The sequence below is a fragment of the Pan troglodytes genome, chromosome 22 (genome assembly GCF_028858775.2).
Source record: "Pan troglodytes isolate AG18354 chromosome 22, NHGRI_mPanTro3-v2.0_pri, whole genome shotgun sequence".
NCBI classification, from domain to species: domain Eukaryota; kingdom Metazoa; phylum Chordata; class Mammalia; order Primates; family Hominidae; genus Pan; species Pan troglodytes.
Window position 1 is genome coordinate 28,027,941 of NC_072420.2, and position 23,682 is coordinate 28,051,622.

A 23,682-nucleotide genomic window follows, 5' to 3' on the forward strand; every position below is an offset into this window, starting at 1 on the left:
CCCTGAAGTAGGCTTTTCATCAATTAGTTTTTTTTTGTTTATAGTACAGACATGGAATACTTAGTAATGTCCCAAGAGTACTCTCATCTCAGCTAAGCATGGTGTATTTACAATACTCCTACAATTGGAAGCAAAGATGGTTTCATCTCAGGACTAAACATTAGTTACTTTTAATGCATCTGTTTCATTTTTACTTTAAAAGAGGTAATATTACTGTAATTACATTAAATGTCTACTTTAATACCATGCCTTTAAAAGCAAGACAAATTACAATTCCTTTCTTTCTAGAACAAAAATTGATATGTCGCTCCTGCTGATAAGAGAAGCTCTCTAGGGAGTATGGAGGCAAGAAACGCTTGATAGTCAGAGAAGCTTATTGGAGAAAGATTCTAGCCTTCTGTAAAATATAAAAATCATGTGAGACAAAAAGCCAAAAGATTTTTAGGAAAATGGAAAAGGTACATTAATGAAATAATGCTGAAACTTTACTTCATTAAGTTTATTCATTTATTCCTCATCTTTCCCACCTCTACCTACGGCCACAAATAGCTTTTCAAATTTTGCCCAAAACCAGTTTGCAATATTTCTCAGGAGAATTTAATTTTCATCGTTTCCAAATACAGCACTCAAAAAATCCCACAAAAGGTTGTACTGAACAATCAACCTCTAAAAGGAAAAACAAAATCCATACCTGTTATAAATGTCTTTCTCTATACCTGGACATTTTTGCTATTATCTTGAATTTTCTAATAAATGTATTCAGTTCTCTAGAACTAGAACACCAATTCACATCCACTGATATACTTCCACTGGGTTTGTTCTTCATTTGCTATATAGATAGTATGAGATACTCATGATGTTAACCCTTTTAAACACCACCAACCACAAAAAAATGGTACCCATGTACTTTTGGAGAATGGACAATAATCCTTATAATAGGATTCAGTATGTAAAATTTAGAAATATCACACTTTTGGCAATCTTTGTATATCCCAAAATGCAAAGCACTGCTAGTAAAAGCAATTTTCAATAGTGGAGACATTTGTCTTTTGAATATAAATCACCAAATCATTTGTGACATCTAGGCAGTTTTATTTGTTCAGATATCAATCTATATGTGAATACTGAGTGTGGAAGGGTTGCTTATAAAGTTGATAATAAAAGCAATAATGGGTAGACTGACAATATTTTGATAATGTCACCAAAATTTGGTGCTATATAGTTTGAATTTTATGTGACATATAAAGAATGTGGTCATCAAAACAAGGATAGAAAAGGATATGACGTTTCCCTGCCCCTACCTCATTATGAAAAAGTAGTCTTACATTTTAGAAAAGATAAATGTATTAATATGTTACGCTTCAAATGTTGTTCTCTGCTGCGCAGGGAAATTTGATCAGGAAGCTGCCAATAATAAATTCCGGTTGACAAATAGCAAATTCTACCGGGCTGAAACAAAACTCAGTTCTGAAAATCGTCAGAGAAATCTTTGTGAGTTGTAGAAAACTACGTACGTTTAAATTCAGAAATACTGATTTCCACAATAATTAATTCTGCTTTATTCAAAATAACCAATATTTATTAGACTATAGCAGGTATTTTGATGTAGAGTTTAATACTATGGCAAATTTACCTGAGTACTCTTTTTGTATTTGCTATTTAATATATACAATTTTATAAATCAGAAGACCTCATTTATAGTTCTATAAAATCTATTATATTGTATCTTTTTTCTTTCAAGAAATATGTAAGATTGATATTTCTTCCTTTCTTCTCATTTTTTGTTATGACAACTTTTCCAGATACAATGCCATGTGAGCATTCCCAACCTGCTTAACTGATGGGAAGAGATAAAAATTTTTAAAATGTTTGGGCAAAATTTGGGTCAGTTTCTACTTTCAAATAAATCACTACAACAACTTTTATTTACTAAAATGTAGCATATGCTAGTTATTTTAGAAAATTTACGACGATGTTATATAGCTGGTTAATTTCAAAATTAAGATTCAAAATATTTGTGTTCTTTCGTGAATTACGGATACTAAGTAGCAATTGCTTACAGAGAAAAATAATATAATAAAATTTATCGCCACTAATTTTGAAACCCTGTGTGGGCTCCTGCCCTAGCCGACACTCTTTCTCCTTCATTCAGAGGTAAATACAATTCTAAATAATGTGTTCATCCTTCTTTTTTCCTTTGTTTCGCTTTTATCACGTATGTTAGATTCCCTAAGCCAAATGATATTTAGTTTTCAAAGCCTTGTACTTTATACAGGTAGGATTTTGTCTGCATTATCCTGTGATTTGCTCTTTTGTTTAAGCATTATGATCCTGGGATTCATTTATGTTATTTTGTGTGTACTTTATTAAGTTTTCAGGCCTGGATTATATTCCATTCCATGCATACACATCAAGATATTTGTTTATTCCATTGTGGATGAATTTGGGTTTCTTTCCAAGATTTTTCTTTTAAGAACAGTGTTATTGTGAATATTCTTATACATGTTTTCTGATTCACAGATATAGATTCTCTAGGACATTGGATTTTATATTTTTGACTATAAAATGCATTTTATTCAACAACCCTATCTAAACATATTGTATAGTGTATAGCAATGAGTTATGTATGTGTTTGTAAAACTAAAACCAAAATAATATAAAATACACCATTAAAATTTCTATTCTACCTACTCTATTCTACTTTGTTCTATTTGATTAAAACAAACAAACAAACGAACAAAAACAACAACAACAACCACGCTGGTCTTGAGCCAGTGGAAATCTTGAGCCGACACTAAGTTGTACAACCTTTGGTTTCAACACATTGCTCTGTGATATATTTGCCTGCCTTAAGGTATATTGAAGAGTGGAATTAGGAGGCTTAGCATATTTTAGGCCAGATAAGTTACACAAGTGGTGGTAAAACAATCACCCAAACATATTGGAGTTCTCACTGTAGTGACTTTTACATCTCAACACTCATGTAACCACTGCTACAGGAAAGGAGTGGCGCTTATATCCACATAGACACAGACCCAGATTTACCATGGGTCCTCCAGGGACAAGATAGACCCATGAGTTGTGCATTTTTGTGACTAATGTTTCTTTTGCTCACCGCTCAGTAAGTAAAATCTAGCAGGAAATGTGGCCTATCAGATGAATATCTGGTGAATGCTACTGTCTTTGCCACAGAGGGTATGTGTTTCTTCAACTTAATAGTATTAAACTGTTCTCCAAATGATTGTATCAATTTACACTTTCATTAGCAGTATATAATTATACTGGGAGCTCCACATTGTCACACATACTTGCATTGGCAGAATATTTAATGTTTAATAGGTGTGAAATCCTAACTCATTGTGATATTAATTTCTACTACGTTATAAATGAGTTTGATCGTCTTTTTATATGTTTCTGGGTCAATTTCCTTTCTTTCTTTGTTAAATGCCTTTCTTTCTCTGTTGAAGGCATTCTTTGCTATTTTATCTCAGATTATTTGTCATTTTCCTATTTGCTCTACTAGCGTTATTATATATTCATTATTCTTTTTGTATTCTTTATGTATTATTAGTTGTAAGTGGTGCAAATAATTTCTTTCCCTTTTCACTTTTTACAGTACTTTTGTATAAAATAGATGTAGTTGAATTGATCAGTCTTTTACTTTATGTATACTTTTTGGATCTTGTCCAAAAATGCTTTCCTTTCTTATGTTGCATAGTGATTTTAAAAATAATTTCCACTGAAAGTTTTTTCTTCTATATAAAAGAGCTTATTTTCATGTATGGTATGGGGAAGAATAAATTCAAGAAGTTTAATATATGAAATAAATGGGCAGGGATTAGTAATATGGAAAAAGAACAGAATAGAGACTCCAGAAATAAATTATTGCATATAAGAATATTTTAATTTGTAAAACCAGAGGCAGTTTATATCATAGAGGAAATGGTGAGCTTGTCATTAAGTGGTGTTGGACAATTGTTCATCCATGTGGAAAAATATTGACATCTATCTGCATTAATCTGTTTACGTGCATTTGTATCTATGTCTAAACATATTCTATATTTACATTATGCTTGCACACCTTCCCCATCATACATAATAATATGCTGTTTATATTTTTATGTTATGAAATTTTTTTTACTCATACACATTAATCCTGGAATATAGAGACAGATTTGACTTTGGTATATTAATGTTGTATCTAGAAAATTTGATAAACTCATTAATTTTAACATTTATGATCATTTTAAAGGGTTTTCTATACATAGAGTAATGTTATCTAAGAAGAGTAACAGATTACCTCTTTATTTTCATATCTTTAATTTCCTTAATGGCACCATAAGCAGTGAAGTTGTATACTGTCCCATGTATACTTGACCAGAATACATATTCTGAAGTTAATGGTTCAGAATTATATATAAACTCAATCAATCTAGCATTTCATTTGTATGAAGCTGACATAAGTTTTCCTCTCTACTCTCATTGTTACTATTGAATCCTCACAATGTTAAGAGGTAGATTGGGCTGTTATACTCTCAGGCTTAGAGAAGTTGAATAACTTGACTTAGGCCAAACACTTAGTAAGTGGAAGATGATCACAGGTTTCTGTCTCCAATTGCCGTGCAATTAACCTATATGCTACTCTGGCAACTCTAACTGAAAAAAGGTAAGTTTACTCCAGGATAAAACCAGTGAAAAACAGCAATCTTTTTATTAAACCATATTCTTGTCTAGTCTCTTCTACAGAGTGACCTTGAAAGCAATCTCAGTGTTTTCTAGGGCAAACTAAATTGATGACACTTTTTGATAAAGTCCCAGAATCATCTTATTAACAATCACATTACACATTCAAGATATTGCCCTATTGCATATCCACATTAAAGATATTCAATTTGGTGATTAGCGGTTCAACTTAACCAATTAGCTAAATTCCTTCCTTTTTCTATTTTTCTTGATAATATAAATACAAACTCTGAGATGTCCCCTGGTCTCTGGAAAGGTGTAATTTAAATGACAGCTGAGTTTTGTATCACAAAAGAACTCAAATAGAGAAACGATTCATAATGGATTTTATCACTTCGTTAATCATTTAAAGCTACCTTGCATGACAGAGACAGATAACTCTTCACTCTTTAGCCATTTAATATATGAAGATATTAAACCTCTTGAGTATTCTTGATGGAATACATCAGACGATATTTATTTTCTTATTGGGCAAGCACTCTAGTATATTAAAGAAGAAGAAGCTGTTATTCAACCGAAGTTTTAACTAGACTGACTCTGGGGCTCATAATGGTAATCCACAATTTGCCAAGATATTTATTCTATTCCATTTGAGCAGCAGCATGGTTTAATGAGAAACATTGCTCTTTCCTATGGCTTCTGTAGCACTGTAATTTTACCACATTATTTGTATTATGGGATATTTGATTGTCATTTCTAATCTTTCATTCTTCCCAATATCATTCTCTTTGCCATGTGACTTTATATTTCCTCTCACTAGTAGTGGAGTATATTTCCCTGCCCCATTGATGCTGAATTTTGCCATGTGATTTTCTCTGGTCACTGTCATACGAGTAAAAATAACTGTGGCAGTTCCAAATCTAGACTTTTAACAGCATTGCCCATTTATGCATACCCCTCTTGCATTTCTGCCATCGTAATTAGAAGAACATGCCTTGGCAAATCCATTGATCCAAGGAAGATTAGAGACACATGTAATACAGCCCCAGTCTTCAGCTTGATTCCAAGGGTAGCCAAATTCAGCTCCTTAATCAGCCAGCTTCCAGCTGACCGGCAAGCACACGAACTTGAACAAGTGATTGTTGTAAGCCACTAGTTTTTAGGGAGTTTTTTTCTTCCAAGACATTATTGCTGCAATTGGTGGTGTATGTACATACATTCAAGAAATGCCTTCAGAACTCTTGTATGTTAGACACTAACCTAGATGTTGATTAAATAGTAGATGAAAGAATAGTGATATATGTTCTCATAAACTACCGTTTAGAGAGTGATAGAGACAAGTTGATGGATAATAAAATATAATGTGGGTAAATGTTTTGATCAGAGCATGGTGTTGTGGGAATATATGAGCCTGGTGCCTCATTTATACCTGTGGGTTTGCCTTAACTCTCCATAAGAAGTCATGACTATGTCAACAGTGGGACTCGTAAAAACTGTATAAAGGAATGACATTTGCTCCAAATAGAGTTAGCAGCGTGAGTGATCAGAGGGCATAGAGTACTCGATGAGCTGGAAGGAGATGAGATTGGCTATGGTGAATGTTGGAGGAAGAGTGGAGGGAGAAGTTTGTAATGTATGTGCTTTAGCTAATGCAACACCATGGTAACTTATAATTATAGTGTTTGGACTTGACTCAAGAGCAATGGTACTGGTGGTGTTGTTAGGAGGGAATTCTAGTTTTCCTTTACTACACCTGTTATTATTTAGCTGTCTTTCCCATGAGAAGATGAGAATATCGGTATCCTCAGTGCCAGACAAATTGCTTTTTCCTGGAGCATATATTTAATGCATTCAATGTGTAAAATGGCATTTAACACACTGAATGCATTACAGATTTATATGTGCCAGTTTCAGTTTCTGGGAGGCAAATGGGGATGTGAACAAAACAAATGGTTAGTCATGTTTCATATAAGTTTAGGATCAACTTATTAGATCATCTTGAATGCCTTTCCCTGCCAATTCAGGATGAATTAAACTCTGGCCTAGCCATTTCCCAGTGGTTTGTCTAGCCTAATTTTAAAATAATCAAATGAAGGGACTTAAATTAGCTGGGGAAATTATTCCATGCTTTGATAGATTTTGATGCTAGGAAATGTTTTTCTGACAGTCTAACCAAATTTTCCTTCCACGATTTTATCCCATTACTTTTAGTTCCGATTTAAAACCATCTGAATACTCTCTTTTCCTTTTAAGTAGTCACACAATCACCTAATGTTAATATCAGTGGTTTTCTTTCCTTCATTTGCCAGACCCTTGTTTTTTCACACATATTGAAGTTACATTTTTTTCTCTAGATTTATTAGCTTACATATTTTGGTCCATTTTACTCTATTTTTCATCCGGGCTTTAATATTTATATCCTGTTTTTATCATCTTCCCCAGTAGTATTTGTATCATGTCCCCGATGAGGATAATTAGTGAGCTGTTTGTTCTCCTTTCAAAGCCATGAATAAAGATGTCCTGTAAAATGAAGCTCTTACGCTGATCTTTACTTGGTCCTCTGGGAGACTTCCTCACAGCTATGCACTCTGCCCTTATCATGAGTTGTTTTTTACATTTCTTCCAGTTTTCAAAATATGTTAGCAGCAAAACATGCAAATCTACTGAAAATTGTCAAATATGTGCTTGCGATGTGTTCAACAAAAGAGAACCAATTAAAATATGTTTTTGATTTAGACACTACAGAGTACAGAGTCTTAGTACTCAGGATCTGTAGTTAAGGTTCCTTCCAAGAGACAATAACTTCATGACAAATCGCACACTCAGCAAAGCTGTCGAGACTGGGTCTTGGCAGTTTTTGTCCATGGTGGGAAGTGTTAGCAGAGCTTTGACTTTTTGCAGCGCTTGGCGTATTGAGTTGAAGCAGGAGATTTTCAGGGAAGTGTTTTTCATGTCTGGCTACTCTCGGTTTGGAAGAAGCATTAATTCTAGGGTGATCGACTCCTTTGCCATGCCCTAACAATAGCATCGTTGGCTACTCTTTGGTTCTAAAGAACATTTTCCAAAATTGTTTTTTTTTTTTTGTATGGTCTTGTTAAAAAAAGAATGTTACGTGGAAATGTAAAGATGGAAACGGGGGAGGAAATGAACATAGAGGATGAGCAAATATTGAACTATTAGGCATACACACAAATATTTACCTCTCTATATACAAAGACACTTTCCCAAAATGTTAGAAATGGAGAAAATCTCTAGTTCTGAATTAGGCAATTGCGTTAAATACAGTGTCTTCTGCCCAAAAGAACATACACTCCAGCTATAACCAGTGGAGGACACACTAAGGAAGATCTACACGTTTTGAAAGGCTGCATGAATCATTTTTCTTCTGTCTCAGGACAACCCAGTTGGGGCACGTCTAGTGTTACTCCCAATTCTGAGATCAGGAAAATTAGGATTAGATAGTTGGACTGACTTGTCAAAGGGCCACCTATGAGTAAATGCTGCAACTGAATTCTAACTCAGGGTTGTCAGATAGCTGAGCCAGGTTTTAAATGCCATAGATACTGCACTTAAATGAGGTAATCAACGTAAAATATCATGCCTGACAAATAGTACAAGCTTCTTATCCATTGACTGTTATTACTAATCTGGATGAATAGTGTGACTTATTGCTTCTAACCCAAATCCAAGATTTTTGAAACAGTAGCTGTTGCCAAAATGCTATGAGAAAACTCTTCTAAGAGATCCCCATGTGCCGATATGAAAAAAATATATTTTCTGCAAAAATAAGTTTATTTTCTTTTAGTTAAACACAAATAAAAACTTGAAAAAGTGTTATAGTGACTTTTTGGTAATCTTGCTTTGCCGTTAATTAGCTTTGTGAGATCTTTGAGTTAATTCTTCTAGCTTCAGTTGTTTTATTGTAAAATGAAGGTACTATGAGAAGTTATAAAATGAGAGGATTCAAATGAAAGTACCCTGAGGATGATACAGCACTGCAGAGATGCATATGAATACGGTTACTACTGTTACTATCCTCAATTTCCCATCTAGACCGTTAGGAGTTGAATGGTGGCCCTGAAAAAGGTAAGTCCACATCCTAATGCCTGGAACCTGTGAATGCTGCCTCATTTGGAAGAGGAGGTTTCACAGAGGTAATCAAATTAAAGATTTGGACATGAGGAGATTTAAGGTGCATGATCTGGGTGGACCCTAAATCTAATGACAAATGTCCTTAAAGAGACATATAGAAAAGACACACATAGAGGAGAAGGTTATGTGAAGACAGAATCAGAGCTTAGACTAGTCTACAAGTCCAGGAATGTCAACAACCAGCAGAAACTGAAAGAGGTTTTCCTAGAACCCCCAGAGGAAGCAGGTCCCTGACGGTATCTTAATTTCAGACTCTTCATCTCCACAGTTCTGAAAGAATAAATTTCTGTTGTTTTACGCCAGCTAGTTTGTGGTAGCCTCATGAAACCAAAAATAAATAAATAAATAAATAAATAAATAAAACAAAAAAACCCCACAGAAATGGTACGATTCCAATGCTTTAATGTATTTAATTTAACTTGAGCTTCTAACTTATCCATTAAAATGACAAGTTTAAATGGATCATTCTTAAATTCGTTTCTAAGGGCAATAATAGTTAATTAGATGTAAGTTTTCTTACCAGTGTGTTTTGAAAATGTACCCAGTTTAGAAGATAAAGAAAGAAACCTGGGATATTAAAGAGGAAGGTTAAAAATGCGCAGGGTACCGAAGCTGGCGGTGTTTAAGGAAAGCACAAAGGTAGAAAATAGAACAGTCCTGATCTCCAGGTATTCTTCAGGAAAAAAAAAATTAAAAGCTATATTGACTCTAGATAATTAACACATTTTATACACCTTACCTCAATAATTTAGGTTTACATTGAAGGTATCTTTTTTATGGCAAATGTTTCTATTTATTGAGACGAGAAATAAAGTGCATATTTGAAAAAAAAATTCATAACGAATTCAAAAATTCATGTTTTGAGAGGCAGTTTTCAAGTTTAAATTATAATGGAACTACTTTCATATATATCTTAGAAGTAAAATTATGCATATCATATTTCCACATTTGATTAAGGTTTTCTGTGAAGTAGACAGCTTTTAGACTATTTACTAATTTAGCAGTAGCATTTTATTGATTAATAAACATTTTTAGTTGATCAGCAGGATGTAGAACTTAACTTATTGTAAAGTATTTTATTTAGATAGAATACTTTTTTTTTACATTGGATTAACACAAATTGGGTAAAAATTGCTTTCCCTGTTAATTTAAATTAGCTCTAAAATGCTAATCCAGTTGTTTAATTATTCGACTCCTAGCCAAATTGTTTTTGTGTTTTTAAAGTTTTCAGTGTGTGACATGAAAGCAAAACAGAACAAAACAAAGCCCAAACCACAAGCCTGTTAAAAGTTATTTCAGATGACTCAAGAAGCCAGGGATTAGAGAATTCTATGTACAAGTCCAATTCACTATGCTCTGTTTCTATCTTGAAAAGATGTGAAAACCCTAAGACAACATTTAGAATAGTGGTTGCTTAAGACTGAAATTAATTTCAGTTGCCTATACTCAAAATATACTATTAGAATGCCAAATTTTTGTTTATTAAACTTTTTTCTTTTTTTAAAAAATAGCCATGTTTATTACCTAAGCAACATCTACTGCTTTCAGATTCCATGAGTGATGGATAATAGATATGTTAACAGAGGATTATTTTGATTGATAGACAGATTCATTCATTAATTTATAAAGATAAACACTTTACACGTGTATTTACTGAACATACGTTATGTTCTAAATACTTCTCTAGGAGCTAAACATACAATGGTGACAAAATTGGTAAAGATTTTCAAGTGGCTTCCATTGCAGCAGAGGTGATCACACGTTAAAAGATAAGCAAATTATCATGAAGGCAATGACAGATAAAGTGATAGGAAGTGTTGATGGTAAAGAGACAGGAAAGCATAACAGCAGGTGGGGTGGGAAAGGTAGCTGGGGTCAGATCAGGGCCTCTGGGCCAGGGGAACATGCATTCACGTTGAATGTATTAACCTTGGTGAGATTCTGAAGCCTAAACATAAACTACCACGTATTATGATTGATTTCTCTGAAGTCACCCCATTGCATGTGGTGTCAGCCCCACAGAAAGATTATTTTGATTGCAAGGGTAAATGGAGACTAGAAATTAAAAGAAAAGATATCAAAGAAGAAGACATCTACCAACCTTCACCAGAATATGTACTTTACCTTTATTGTCTCTGTAGGGTTCAAGTAAACAATTTGATTTTTCAATTATGTTTGGTGAGAGTTTAGTGATTTTTTTTTCCAGTCATGTCACTGGTTTTGCAGCATGTGGCTATTTATTGATTAAATCAATAAGTCAATCAACAGATAGCCAGTTTCAGTTAGTTAATTTGTTGATTTAATCAATAAATAGCCACATGTTACAGAAACTGCAACTGGCCCGTAAAGCTCTCTTGATAAACACTTAATGGTCCTCATACTGTCTTAAAGGGACCACTGGAATGGGATTTAGCTTGTGTTCACTCTGTCAGGTCAGTTGACTCTTTTCCCTTTTAGGGAGGAATGGCTTTGAATTGGCCTTTTTGGGCTTTAAAAGGAAAGGCATCAAGGGAGTCTCCTGAGTCTGCGGAGACAGAGTTGGTGAGTAAGTAGATGGTAATGTATACTATAGGCACCTTCTGAGAGGGCTCTTGGTGATTCTGTTACTGGGAGTCAGGCGTCCATACCCTTGGGTGTGGACTAGACTCAGACTCATTTACAATGAACAGGAAATAGTAAAGGTGATGAGATGTTGCTTCTGAGGTTAGGTTAGGGCAATCATTACTCATATCTTGTAAATTCATTTATCAAATGTTTTCATAGCTCATATCTAGGTAAATCAGTTCAGCAGGAGGGTGGGCATTCTTCAGGGTGTAGGAAAGCTCTATTTCTTTGCTTTGCTGAGCACAGAAATGGCTTGGCCACACCTATCTTTCCTGTCAACATACATTCAACCATGTGCTATGCACACATACACACATGTGCATGCACACACACATACATGCCTACACTACTTTCAGAGGTAAAACTAGAAAATTCTCAGAACATACAAAGAATCTTCTGGCCAACACTACACATTCTAGGAGGTCGTAGGTAGTAGAAAAATACCACCTCCATTTATATAAGGCAGCATCAGAGGTGTGATTTGTGAGGCCATCAGAGACAAATAGAAAGTGATCTATAAGCAAGAAAATAGCAACTCATGACTGTTGTTTCTAATAGCACTAGAAGAGCAAGTATTGGAATTGTCCCTAATGACATGGATATTTCAAGATAAATATTTGAAAGCAATACTATGACGACCCTTTGGCCACCAAACAGTTTTACTCAACTCTCATCTTCTTACATTGGAGGAAAACAATCATACCTTAAAAGAGCTGTTTACCTCAGCTCTTCTGTGATTCACAGCAACCCAATTGGAAATTATATAGGGGAAGCTAATAAATTAACTTCTGGCTTCTGTCTATATTTTATCTAAAAGTGGTCCATATTTTTTGACTTCCTAATTCTAAAGGCATAACATTCATCAGTATTATATTTGAATACGAATTTTCTCAATGAATAATTCAAAGATAAAAAATTTACAGGTGAAACCTTAATCTAGGTTTTTTATTTGTCATTCAAAGGAAATTTAATTCTCTCAGTAAGAATAAAAGACTATTTAATAGCCACTGTTCAAGGTGGAGAGATGTACCCTTATTCTCAGCCTGATTACAATCTAATTAGAGACAAAAAGCAAAGAAGGCATACTCAACAATAAATATCATAACTAAGGGAACAAACAGGGATCACAGGAATTGACTGAATGCTGGTATTATTCCCAGCTGTGGAAATTAGGAAACTATTAATAGGTTACGTGCTGCAATTGGAAACGGATAATTAAATGAAGAGCACATTTCAACAAGTATTAAGAAGGGGACATTTTTAGTCAGAGAGAAGAATGTGAATTGAAGGTAAGCATGCAGTATTTGGCTTACCTGGTTGAGAGTACACTGATATGGTAGGAGTCAGGCCACAGAAGATGACGTGTGCCTCCTGAAGCGGTATGGAATCTGTGTGGGGAAGAGACAGATTTTAGTGTTAGCAATGAGGAGCATGGATTAAAGGTGTGGAAAGTCAGAGACCTCTTAAGAGGCTATTATGATATACCTTCCGAGGAATGATAAGAACCTAGACTAAAGCAGTGAAAAGAGAAGCAGAGAGTGAATAGAATGAATGTGAAAGATATTAGACAAAAGTAATAACAGGATTGGCTGGGTAGTTTTTGTTGTTGTTGTTCTTTTTTTGAGACAGTGTCTCACTCTGTCATCCAGGCTGGAGTGCAGTGGCCTGATCACAGCTCACTGCAACCTGCACCTCCCAGGCTCAAACGATCCTCCCACCTTAGCCTCCCAGGTAGCTGGGACTACAGGCATGTGCCACCACAGCTAATTCTTATTTTTTTATGTTTTTTTTTTTTTTTTGTAGAGATGGGGTTTTGCCATGTTGTCCTGGCTGGTCTCAAACTCCTGAGCTCAAGCAATGCTCCCACCTCAGCATCCCAAAGTGTTGGGATTACAGGTGAGAGCCTGTGTCCGGCTGGCTGAATGATTTATGTAAGGAGAGATGAGACATAACGCAGATGTCTTAGGGTATTATATTGATGATGATATTGACAACCAAGATAGAAAAATAGGAGAGAGGAATATTTAAGCAAAAAGTTAATCAGAAAAATTTTGAATATTTTGAAGTATCTTTAGAATTTTTACATGAAATTATTGCAGTAGATTGATGCCTTTATGTCTCTAAAACTATAGAGACATATGAGATAAAAATATAGATGTGGAAGTCATTGTCATATGCTACATTCGTGGTAGATGAACAGTTACAGAGAGAAGGCTGAGAATATGTTATTAACTTCAAATAGAAAGTGAAGGAGATAGGAAATACATCTGCTATGTGGTAGGTTTTTTATTTTATTGGACACAGGAGCAGAGAGATAGGATGAGCCAGAGTAATACAAGTTAATGGAATCAATAAAAAGAAGCTTTGGGAAAGAACAGTAATATAAAATGCCACAGAGAGGGCAAAGAGGAGCATGAATGAGAAAATGCTGCTAAGCTTGATCAGAGGTAACTTTCAATAGACTGGTTTCAGTGGTGAGATGGTGATGAGATGGTGGTGAGAAAAATGAAGGAGATTCAAACTGCATAGGCTTACAAAGACAGTATTTGGTTAAAGTGTAGGCAGGAAGCACTGGCTTAATTCAACAAGTTTATACGTGAAAACAAAAGAGATAGGCTTAAGAGAAAGGTAGTCAGAGGACAATGGAAATTGAGCATGTTTATGGGTAATAGAGTATAAAACCAGTAGAGAGACCGAAAAGACAAGACAGAATCTGTAATTGATAGAACATTATTCAAGCAGGAAAGTGTTAAGGGGAAATATATAGACACTTGATCTGTGGCATTTATAAAAGGGAGAGTCTTCCTCCAAACAAGCTAAAGTGAGGGAAGAAAAAAGTCCTAAGAAAATACAAAGAAACTCTAAGGAGAGGAGGGAAGTGAAGAGATCATATGCCAGGTGGTCTTGATAATTTCAGAGAATTTTCGCTGAGATCATTTGTTCATCTGTTGAAATTTATGCTCCTGGGGAGGGTTGGAGATTTCAAGATGTTGAAAAAAGTTTGGATCGGTTGCTATAGGGAGTGAAATACAGAGTCAACAGTGAAGTTTGAATCACTCTCATTTCTAATAAAATCGGTAAGTTGAAACCACTTTTTTTCCTCCAGCCATGCACATTTGTACAGATAGGAGCAAAGAAAACAGATAATGAGAATTTCCCAGGGCTGGAATTGGGGAAAAGAAGGGTGGACCCTGCAGGAGGCATTACAGATACATTGCGAGAGGCTTCTTAAACTGTTTGAATAAGAAGTTGCAAACTGGGTTGAAAGAAAAGTGAAATCAAATTGGCACCAGGGACGACTACAGCATGGAGAGATCAAAGGCACAAGGATCACAGCAAAAACACAAATCAGGTTCTGCACGGGTTATGAAAGAGCAGGTGGTATTCAGGTTGAAGCAGTGGCCAGAATCTGAGGACGTGAAGAGAAGTGGTTTCTGGAGACAGCTAGGGTGTGGACATGTTAGTAAAGGCTTGAGTTGGAGTGGGGATGGAGGCCACTGGAGTTCAATAATTTTAAAAAGTGTGAGGCCACAGTGTGAGAGTGATGACAAGAAAGGGAGAGAAGGGTATTGTAAACGAGGTGACTAAGCCAGTAAGGAAATTTTCCTGAGAGTTCTCTACGTAAGAAAGAGAGAATGAGAGAGAGAGACAGAGAGAAAGAGGAGGTTAGCTATTTAATTATTTCCATTGACATGGGGATTGTTTTCTGAGGAATTATTAGCCATATACATTGTCAGTTTGGGTTGCTATGCTAGGCCAAAGCTGAGTCCATGGGTTTTACATAAATTTAGTCATATTCAAAGTGCCTTATGGAAATGTAGGATCATAACTTGAAGCACACAATAACCACCAGAGCCAATCTAGACTGAGTCTTGTGTTTACCTTTTGGGGCCTCAATTTTAGATAGACTTTACACATTGAAACAGATCCAGTAAAGAGCAAACAGTGTAGCAGAGAGCACTCAAAGCCATTATGATACTAGTAGGCTGGAGGAGGTCCCCAAATGCCAGCTGGACCTCGATCTCAGCTGGTATCCAGGTTCTTGACCCTGTCACGGGAAAGAATGCAAGGACAAGTTGGAAAATAGTGAAAGAACGGAGATTTAATATTACAAAGTGAAAAGTATACACTCAAGGAAAGGGAGTGCAGGTGTACTCCAGAGTGTCACAGCAGAGGCTTTGAGGTTTCTACCTTTATGGGTTTCTTTAACCAAGGAGTGGAATATTCACGATGGCCCCTGGACAAAGGTTAAGATTTCTTGGAACTGTGGTGCCACTCGTTTTTACACTAAATATGGTTGTTCTCAGAACTATCATGACGCTGGTGGGTGTATGACTTAGTATGTTAATAAGTGTATAATGAGGTCCTAGGTGAGACTTAGGTCAAATCCAGTGCATGTTGGGTCCAGTTGGCCTTAGCCAGATTGGTTCATCCTCTGTTTTGTTCAGGGTCTTGTCAGCCCCTAGCTTATGCAACTGTTTCAATAGTTTCCTTTTGCTAGTCGTGTGAAATTGCTGCCTGGAATTTTCTATTCTCCTGCAACCACCCTGTCTTCTTCCTGTCTCAATTATCATATTGGGGATGTAATTTTTGAGCAATGAAAAGATTCAAGGGCGATACATTTCTCAAGTTCAATCTTTCCAGTAAAAATATAAATTTGACTTAGCAGTTGTGACTCTGGAGGCTGGAACTAGGACCAATGGATGGAAATTATTGAGAGGCAAATTTTGACTTAATTCGAGGAAAAAAAAAAATGTTTCTTCTTAAAGCAGTGAGTCCCATGCCATGAAAAGTGTTCATAATAGACTAGTGAGACAATTCTTGCATATACTGAAGTCCACATGAGACACAACTGGCATTGTTTTGGAACTTGTTATGAATGCAGAATCTCAACCGCCATGCCGAACCTACATCTTAACAACATCCTCAGTCCTGAAGATGCCATCTATGGTAAAGCATTGATCTAGAAGACTTTCCTCCATTGGGTACACAGTTGGGCTACACAGCCTATAGTCTCTTCCTGTTCTGTGATTTTTGTCATGTATTCTGATTTTAAAAGCAATTCTGTCCTTCCTTAGTTTGTCTCTGTCTTTGAAAATTTCAAACACTAAGTGAAAAAGCCTAGTGAACTTTTAGTCTTCATGTTAAGTTTAATTTTATGAGATTATTTTCGTATGACATCACTACTTAAATCATCTACATAGTAAAAACTTCAAAATGCTACTTTTTGAAAATAGCTTTGTGATTCATGAATGGTATAATTGAAATATCGTTTTAACAGTACTTCAAAACCAACAAAAGCAATACTATCTGCAAAATGTATGTAACACTCTCCCTGTACCACAGCCCTTTCTTATAATTCACTGTTGACTCATGGAGAATCACTGTAGATTTTTTTTTTCTTCACTAATAATTTACTGTAGCTGGCTTGTGAAAACCGCATGGGGAAGAAGAATTGTTGCTTTCTTGCTATGTCTTGCTTTTACTTTAGTACCTCCATTTAAAAGCAAGTTAACTGTCTCCTATTTTAATTACTCAGCTTTCTCTAAGGTCTTGGAATTTTTCTTCTGAGACAACTCAAGCCTTGTTTTACTTTTAAATGCCTGCTGAAAGTAACAGTGATTTGTTTATCAACAGAGTAAAGAATTGATAAGCTATGGTAGTAATTATTTTTATTTTTTTGTTTAGAAAGCACATTCCTTGAGGTTTTTTTTCCTCCAAATGGAAAGAATTTTTAATTGGCATAAATACGATACAGCTCCCTTGTAACTGAGAAACATCATAGAAATGAATAGGGTTTTGAGTAAAACAATGTTTCTCATGACCAGATATTGTTTTGTGTGTGCAACAACTGGGCTTTATAAAAAATTCTACTGTCAGCAGTGGTACATCACAGTTTACAATCTCTCCCTTCCAAAGGGAGTACTATCACTACTTAGAAAAGTAGCTGATTTATGGCAAGCAGCAACAAGTAAGAAATCATGGTTTTTATAGTGAAAGAAAGACAGAGTTTAGTGTAAAGTTTCTCTTATTTGAATTGGAGAAAGATTTGCTATTTGTGATGAACAATATACTTGGCAATATAACTGAAGACTTGCTAAGTCAAATAGTCTATTGTCTCATGACAACTACATTGTGGACAAAAAAACATGTAAAACATGTTTCTCCTTGCTTTGCAAATTCTTTAATAACACTTTTACATGTGAGGCCCAAATATGAGAGTGATATCAAACAGTTTACATTTGTGTTCATGTGATAACCTCAAATCCTACTAATTAGTATATTTTTTTAATTTACCACTTATCCACTGTGTTCCTTTCCTTTCTGTTCCTACTGACATATCTTTAAAGTATTTATTTATTTAAATAAGCTTAGTCCTCTATTTGAAAACTATGAAAAAATCAACATAAACTTTTCAGCAGCATGGAAGACTATTTTTTAATTTTTGAAAACAAAAACATGTTTTAAAATCTTGCTGCTCAAATGGTATTCCTTTGGGGTCCTGGAAGTTTAAGGTATTTTCTCATTTGTTTACAAATTACAAATTTACAAATTTTCTCTTAAGTGAAACAACTTCTTGCAATCTTTTCTTATGCAATTCTTGGGATTTGCAACGCGACCCTTTTCTTTAGCCAATCCACTTTTTCAGACTTGTCTCCTTCCCTCCCTCTCCCTTGAGTCACTAGTCCTGGAGCTTCTTGAGGTTGCTGAATCACCACTTATCTGCAGGCCTACTTGACCTCAGCATCCTTGTTGACAGTATTCCTCTGCTTGAGGATCCTTTCTCTTCCATGTTATGTACCCATGCATATTCATCTTTCAATATCTGCGTCTAATAGGTTTTATTAGGTTATTTTCACACTGCTATAAAGAACTACTTGAGACTGAGTAGTTTATGAAAAAAAATGATTTAATTGACTCACACTTCCACAGGCTGTACAGGAAGCATGGCTGGGAGGTCTCAGGAAACTTTTAATCATGGCAGAAGGCAAAGGGGAAGCAAGTACTTCTTACCATGGCAGAGCAGGAGAGAGCAAGCTAATGGGAAGTGCACACTTTCAGACACACTTTCAAACAACCAGATCTCATGAGAACTACCTCATTGTAAGGAATACAGTTGGTGTAGTGGGAGTCACCCTTGAATTACTGTAACCAGAAACATCAGTATCACTCACTGTCACAAAAACAGCAAGGGGGAAGTCCACCCCCATGTTCCAATCACCTCCCATCATGTCCCATCCCCAACACTGGGAATTACAATTTGTCATGAGATTTGGGTGGGGACATAGAGCCAAACCATATCATATGTGTTATCTCCCTAACTATTTTGATGGTAATTCAGCTAGAAATTCTCTTCTTCTCCTCTTAGAGCTTATGATTCTTTCTTTCACTAGTAAGCCCTCAAAACATGGAGATTTGGCTGATACTCTCCACCCTTCCACTGCTGTGTATAAGTTCACTCACTGACTCATCCATGGCTTTATTATGTATTCATTATTGTATCCATTATTGTATTGAATAAGTGTTAAGAACTTTTGGAAGTCACTTTTTAGAAGGGAAAAAAGGCTATGGCACAATCAATCCTTGTAAAAAGTGCAATGAATGTTATGGTAGAAGAGATATGTGTGATCTTGCCTGGTGGCTCCAGCAGATGAAACAAATGATATAGAAATATATTAACCCGCCATTAATGGGACATGTCACATCATTTTTTGAAAGCTTATAAAATAATGCAAACTTAGTGTGTGAGGTTGGCCTGTTAGCAATTTTTATCTATTAGTAGGAGTGTTTTCGTTTGTTAGAGAGAGAGATAAGAAGACATACACCACATCACAATGCAACTTGAGAAAAGGGAATGCAAATAAAAGCCAGGCGTTATCATTTGTGCTTTTCTATTTTGATCTGATTCCCTCTGAGTTTTAGAAGCACCAAGGATGTGGCCATTTTTGAAGTAAAAAAGAGGTTTTGATTTGGTTTATTGATTCCAGGAAATGACAGGACAGCAGGTATACCTCAATCCATGACACAATTGACCTTAGCCAAGGTCTAACATAGACATATCCCTCTGTCATACCAAGACTTATCAGTGATTGTCCTAAAAATAGTTAAAATTTGAAGATGTGTGTTGTGTTAATATCCATTTCAGCTCATCAATATCTGCCACAATACTTTAATGCTTTTCTGATTTTTCAACTAGTGGGAGTATAATCACAAAAAAGTTACCATTTGTTGAGATCTATGTGTCTCACACCTTTCTTTGCACTCTAAATTTCAGACTAATTCTGAAAACTAGGCATTGTTTTCCCCATTCTGTAGCTAAATAAGTCAAAACTTAGAAATACTATATAACTTGCCCAGGACTACATGGTGAGAAAGCCACAGACATAGATTGGGAACTCAGAAATGTCAAATTTCCAAGACATAAACTTGGCAGTCTCCTTTATACCACAGTGATTCTCATAGAAAAACATATCACTTAATACACATGAGATGTAGAAACTAATCCCACAGGAGCATTGGATCTCTTTGTGCCTGGTAGTAGAGTTTAAGTACAGTTAACAAGTATAATGTGAAATTAGCATTTATGGAGTTTCACAAGTTTGAAAAAGAACCCTTTGTAAGTTTTCCTGAGATTTCTTACTCAACAAAATAATTGTTGTTGATGTTTTTTCTTAATCAAGCTCTTAATATGTCTGTAAAACAAGACATTCCTAATGGCCTGTTATACAGTTTTATAGAATGTGGCTAGGATTTAGTATGATCTTGTATTTCTTTAGCTCCAGTATAGCCATGTTCTTTATCACAAGTTCAAACCAGATTTGTTAAATTTTGCCTGTTGAGTAATTGGATTCCCAGTAACATTGGGTGGAGTTCATATTATGACCATAATAATGACTTGTAATAATTTGAGCAGATGTTCTTCATATTAATTTATGGTGCATATGTCCAATTTATTTATTTTGTTTCTAAGTGAAGGGTTCTTACTGGTTTCATATCTGCCAAAATGTGAATTCTGCCCTTAAAATAAAAAGGAACTGAATTGGTTGTCATCCCCATCGTCGTAAGGCATGCAGTTGGCGCAGTGGGTGTCACCTTTGAATTATTGTAACCAGAAATATCAGAGGATGGTAAGAATAAAACAAGTGAAAATAGGCAACAGATTGTTAAGCCAAGCAGACAAGGTAAGAGTTATGGAACCCACAGTAACCAAAGAAATCTGGGAATAAGATCAATAAATCAGTGAAAGTCATCTTTAGCCAGAGAGGCCCATGAGTTGGACCTAAATCAGAAACAAGGCTAAGGTCCAGCTGGGGATTTTAATGAAATTTCTACTAAGAATGTAAGTCTCATGGTAAGACCAAAGATGATAGTAGGTAGGGGAAGGGGTTTACTATTCGTGGAAGATCATAAAAAAAGAGAAACCATATGCCAACTTTCCAGGTCCCAAACCTGGAACTTTCTTTTCAGCTCAGAGAGAATGACCTAGACATACAGATAGCAAAATGCCAAGTTTTTAATTTACAAGGAATATTTGACTTACACGCAGACTATATCAGCATGGCCAGAACTTTCTCTTCCTGCAGTAAAATGTAAATGAAAAGCCAAGTTGTAACAATTGAGTTGATTAAGTACAATAGCAAATAAGACATAGAAGGGCTTGACCTCATTTGTTGTAGTAGAATGAAACTGACAATAGATAAGTATATCATCATATAGACAAGATGATATTAGATTGTGATGGGGGCTATAAGAAATAAATTGGGATAATGTGAAAGAAAGTTTACTGGGAAAGAGGATAGGATTTGCTGTTTTATTTTATTTTTCCTAGAGCGGGCTTCTCTGAAGACATGTCATTTTACCCAAGACCTGAAAGATAAGGATGGTCAAGCCCTATCACAAAACAAGTGAAGATGTCCAGGCAAGGTAAAAAGCAAGTCTTATCAACAGATGCTGGGGTTTATACTGTAACTTTCAGAGCTTTGAGGGAAACTTTCTGGCACTTCATAAGTGGAAAACAACTAAATCCCTTCATCTTTCACACCCACCATCAACATCACCACCATCACTACCCCCACTTCACCCCCAATATCAACAATATCAATAAAGTATCAAATTTTAATTTGTACCAAAGAGAATTTACTGCCTGGAGGCTTCCCCACACAGGTGTAGCAGGAGGTTTAAAGCTATCTATTGTGCTCCACAGTTTCTAAAACACAGGATGTAAATATTCTCTAAAAGAGTTTGGTCTAAATAAGTTATATTTAGATTAATGTTTAAGTTATTAATATTTGTTAAAGTTTAGGTTAGTCTTATTTAGATTAATGTTTAAGTTGACTTAAAAGTAAACTTTCAAATATAATTTTAAAATAAGTATATAAAGTACGTGTAATATATAGTCAAAAATTTTTGTGTAGATAGAACAAAGAAATGTTTAAGATTGTATTAGATGTTTTAAATAAAATGGTCTGCAAGATGAGGAATATGAAGAGTGCTGAAATGAAGAAAAATAGCTAGGAGCTTTCATCATGGATAACATTTTGTCATCTTCCTGCTGTGTGACAGAGTGTTTCATTTTCATTAGCATTTTAATAGGGGAAACAATTTGTTCATAGGCTTTCAAAGTCTGGTATTTGGAGACTTTTTTTGGAGAAACGAATGATGAGATATTTTAAATACTATTATATATGAATAAATTATGAACATTTAAAAACAAAGATGAAAAACTTGGAATTTGAAATTGATGTCTTTATGATCACCTAAAGAAAAATTTATGCCAGCAATAAGATACTTCTTTAGGATTTCAGAACAGTCTTTCCCTTTGGGATTTTTTTCTTCTTATTTTACTTCTCAAGAAAACATGCCTCTAAAATACCTCTAACTTTGCATTTAAACAATGATCGAAGCTTCTTATCTTGTCTGCATGCTTTTCAGTCAAAAATTGAACCTGATTTGTAATCTAACACATTATAAAAACCTCTGATTTATTAAACATGTATGAATAGCACAAATTTCTAAAATACTGAATATATTCTAGGATGTTAATTGCTAACAATTTTAAAATTATATTAAAATGCAAAACAACTTTTTGTAGAAACTTTTGGTGCTCTGAATATTTACTGAAGACATTTTCCATTGAATCATTAAAAAAAAGCATCTCATTGGTTTCTAGGTGAGTAGACTATATGATTGTTTAGAATTACAAAATGTAAGTTCTTGAAAATGTTAAACAGAGGCTAGAAATACCTGAAAATTAAAAATTTGGGGAAAAATATTAACATTTTTGTTAAAACACAGAAGCTTTAAATATTAAAGTATTTTTATTTTATATTTAAAAATTGTTTCCTGTTTAGTGGACTACTTATCATATTTTATAACATTTTACTCACGTAAATTAAATTACTGATGTGTTTTAGTGGAAATGTCTTAGAATTTAAAGTCTGTATATTTGGTTTATTCCAGCTGAATTAATCTCAGCTGAATTAATTTGTCTAACTGATGCAGATCTTGACATTCTTATGTAAAAATGAGGATGATGCATCGGAGGACTGCGATGCTCCCTTTGAGTTTGAAGGCCTAGGAATCTGAAACTGATGATGGTAAACAAAACTTCCAGAAAGTTGGTTGGATATGATTGGATAACATTTTGTCATCTTCCTGCCGTGTGACAGTGTTTCATTTTCATTAGCGTCTTTAATAGGGGAAACAATTTGTTTATAAATATAAATGTTATTAAGTGATACTTTCAGAATAATGCTATAAGCAGTGAGAAATTTGCTAAAGCACTTTCAAATTAGGAAAAGAAGCAAAAGTAAGCTTCAACAGAAATAAAATCTACTATATCTAACTAAAACGAAACAAAAGCGGACAAAATGATCCAAAGCAGATGACAGAAAACTTCCGGAAAACATTATTGGGTATAGGAACATAGAAATAAATAAAGAACAGGTTATTTATAAATTGTAGCAAAATATTAGAAGGCAAAGGTACTGTAATTTTAGGTCACAGAGATAGTACTTAATGAATTTCGGGCCAAATTTTATAACCAATAACCTCTGTGATTCACAGTCTTAAGTAGGTAAATTTAAGTTACATAAATAGATAATAAATAATTCTATATTTTGAGGGTTATTAATTGCAAAATTTTCAATTACCCTCATAATTTCCCCCAAACACATGGTTATAGCAGCTAACCATCACTGAGAGTTTGAAGAGATACTATGTGCCAGGAATTACATAACCATA

The 23,682-nt window shown here is 34.9% G+C and overlaps 1 long non-coding RNA gene across 1 annotated transcript in view; it reads right to left on the reverse strand.

The window, feature by feature from the left end:
• The window catches only part of LOC129138281 (uncharacterized), a 182,447-nt gene that overhangs the window by 76,214 nt on the left and 82,551 nt on the right, over positions 1-23,682 (reverse strand). The window contains exon 2 of the long non-coding RNA XR_008541447.2: positions 12,753-12,827. This is a non-coding gene — a long non-coding RNA (uncharacterized LOC129138281). The remainder of the gene's footprint in view (positions 1-12,752; positions 12,828-23,682) is intronic.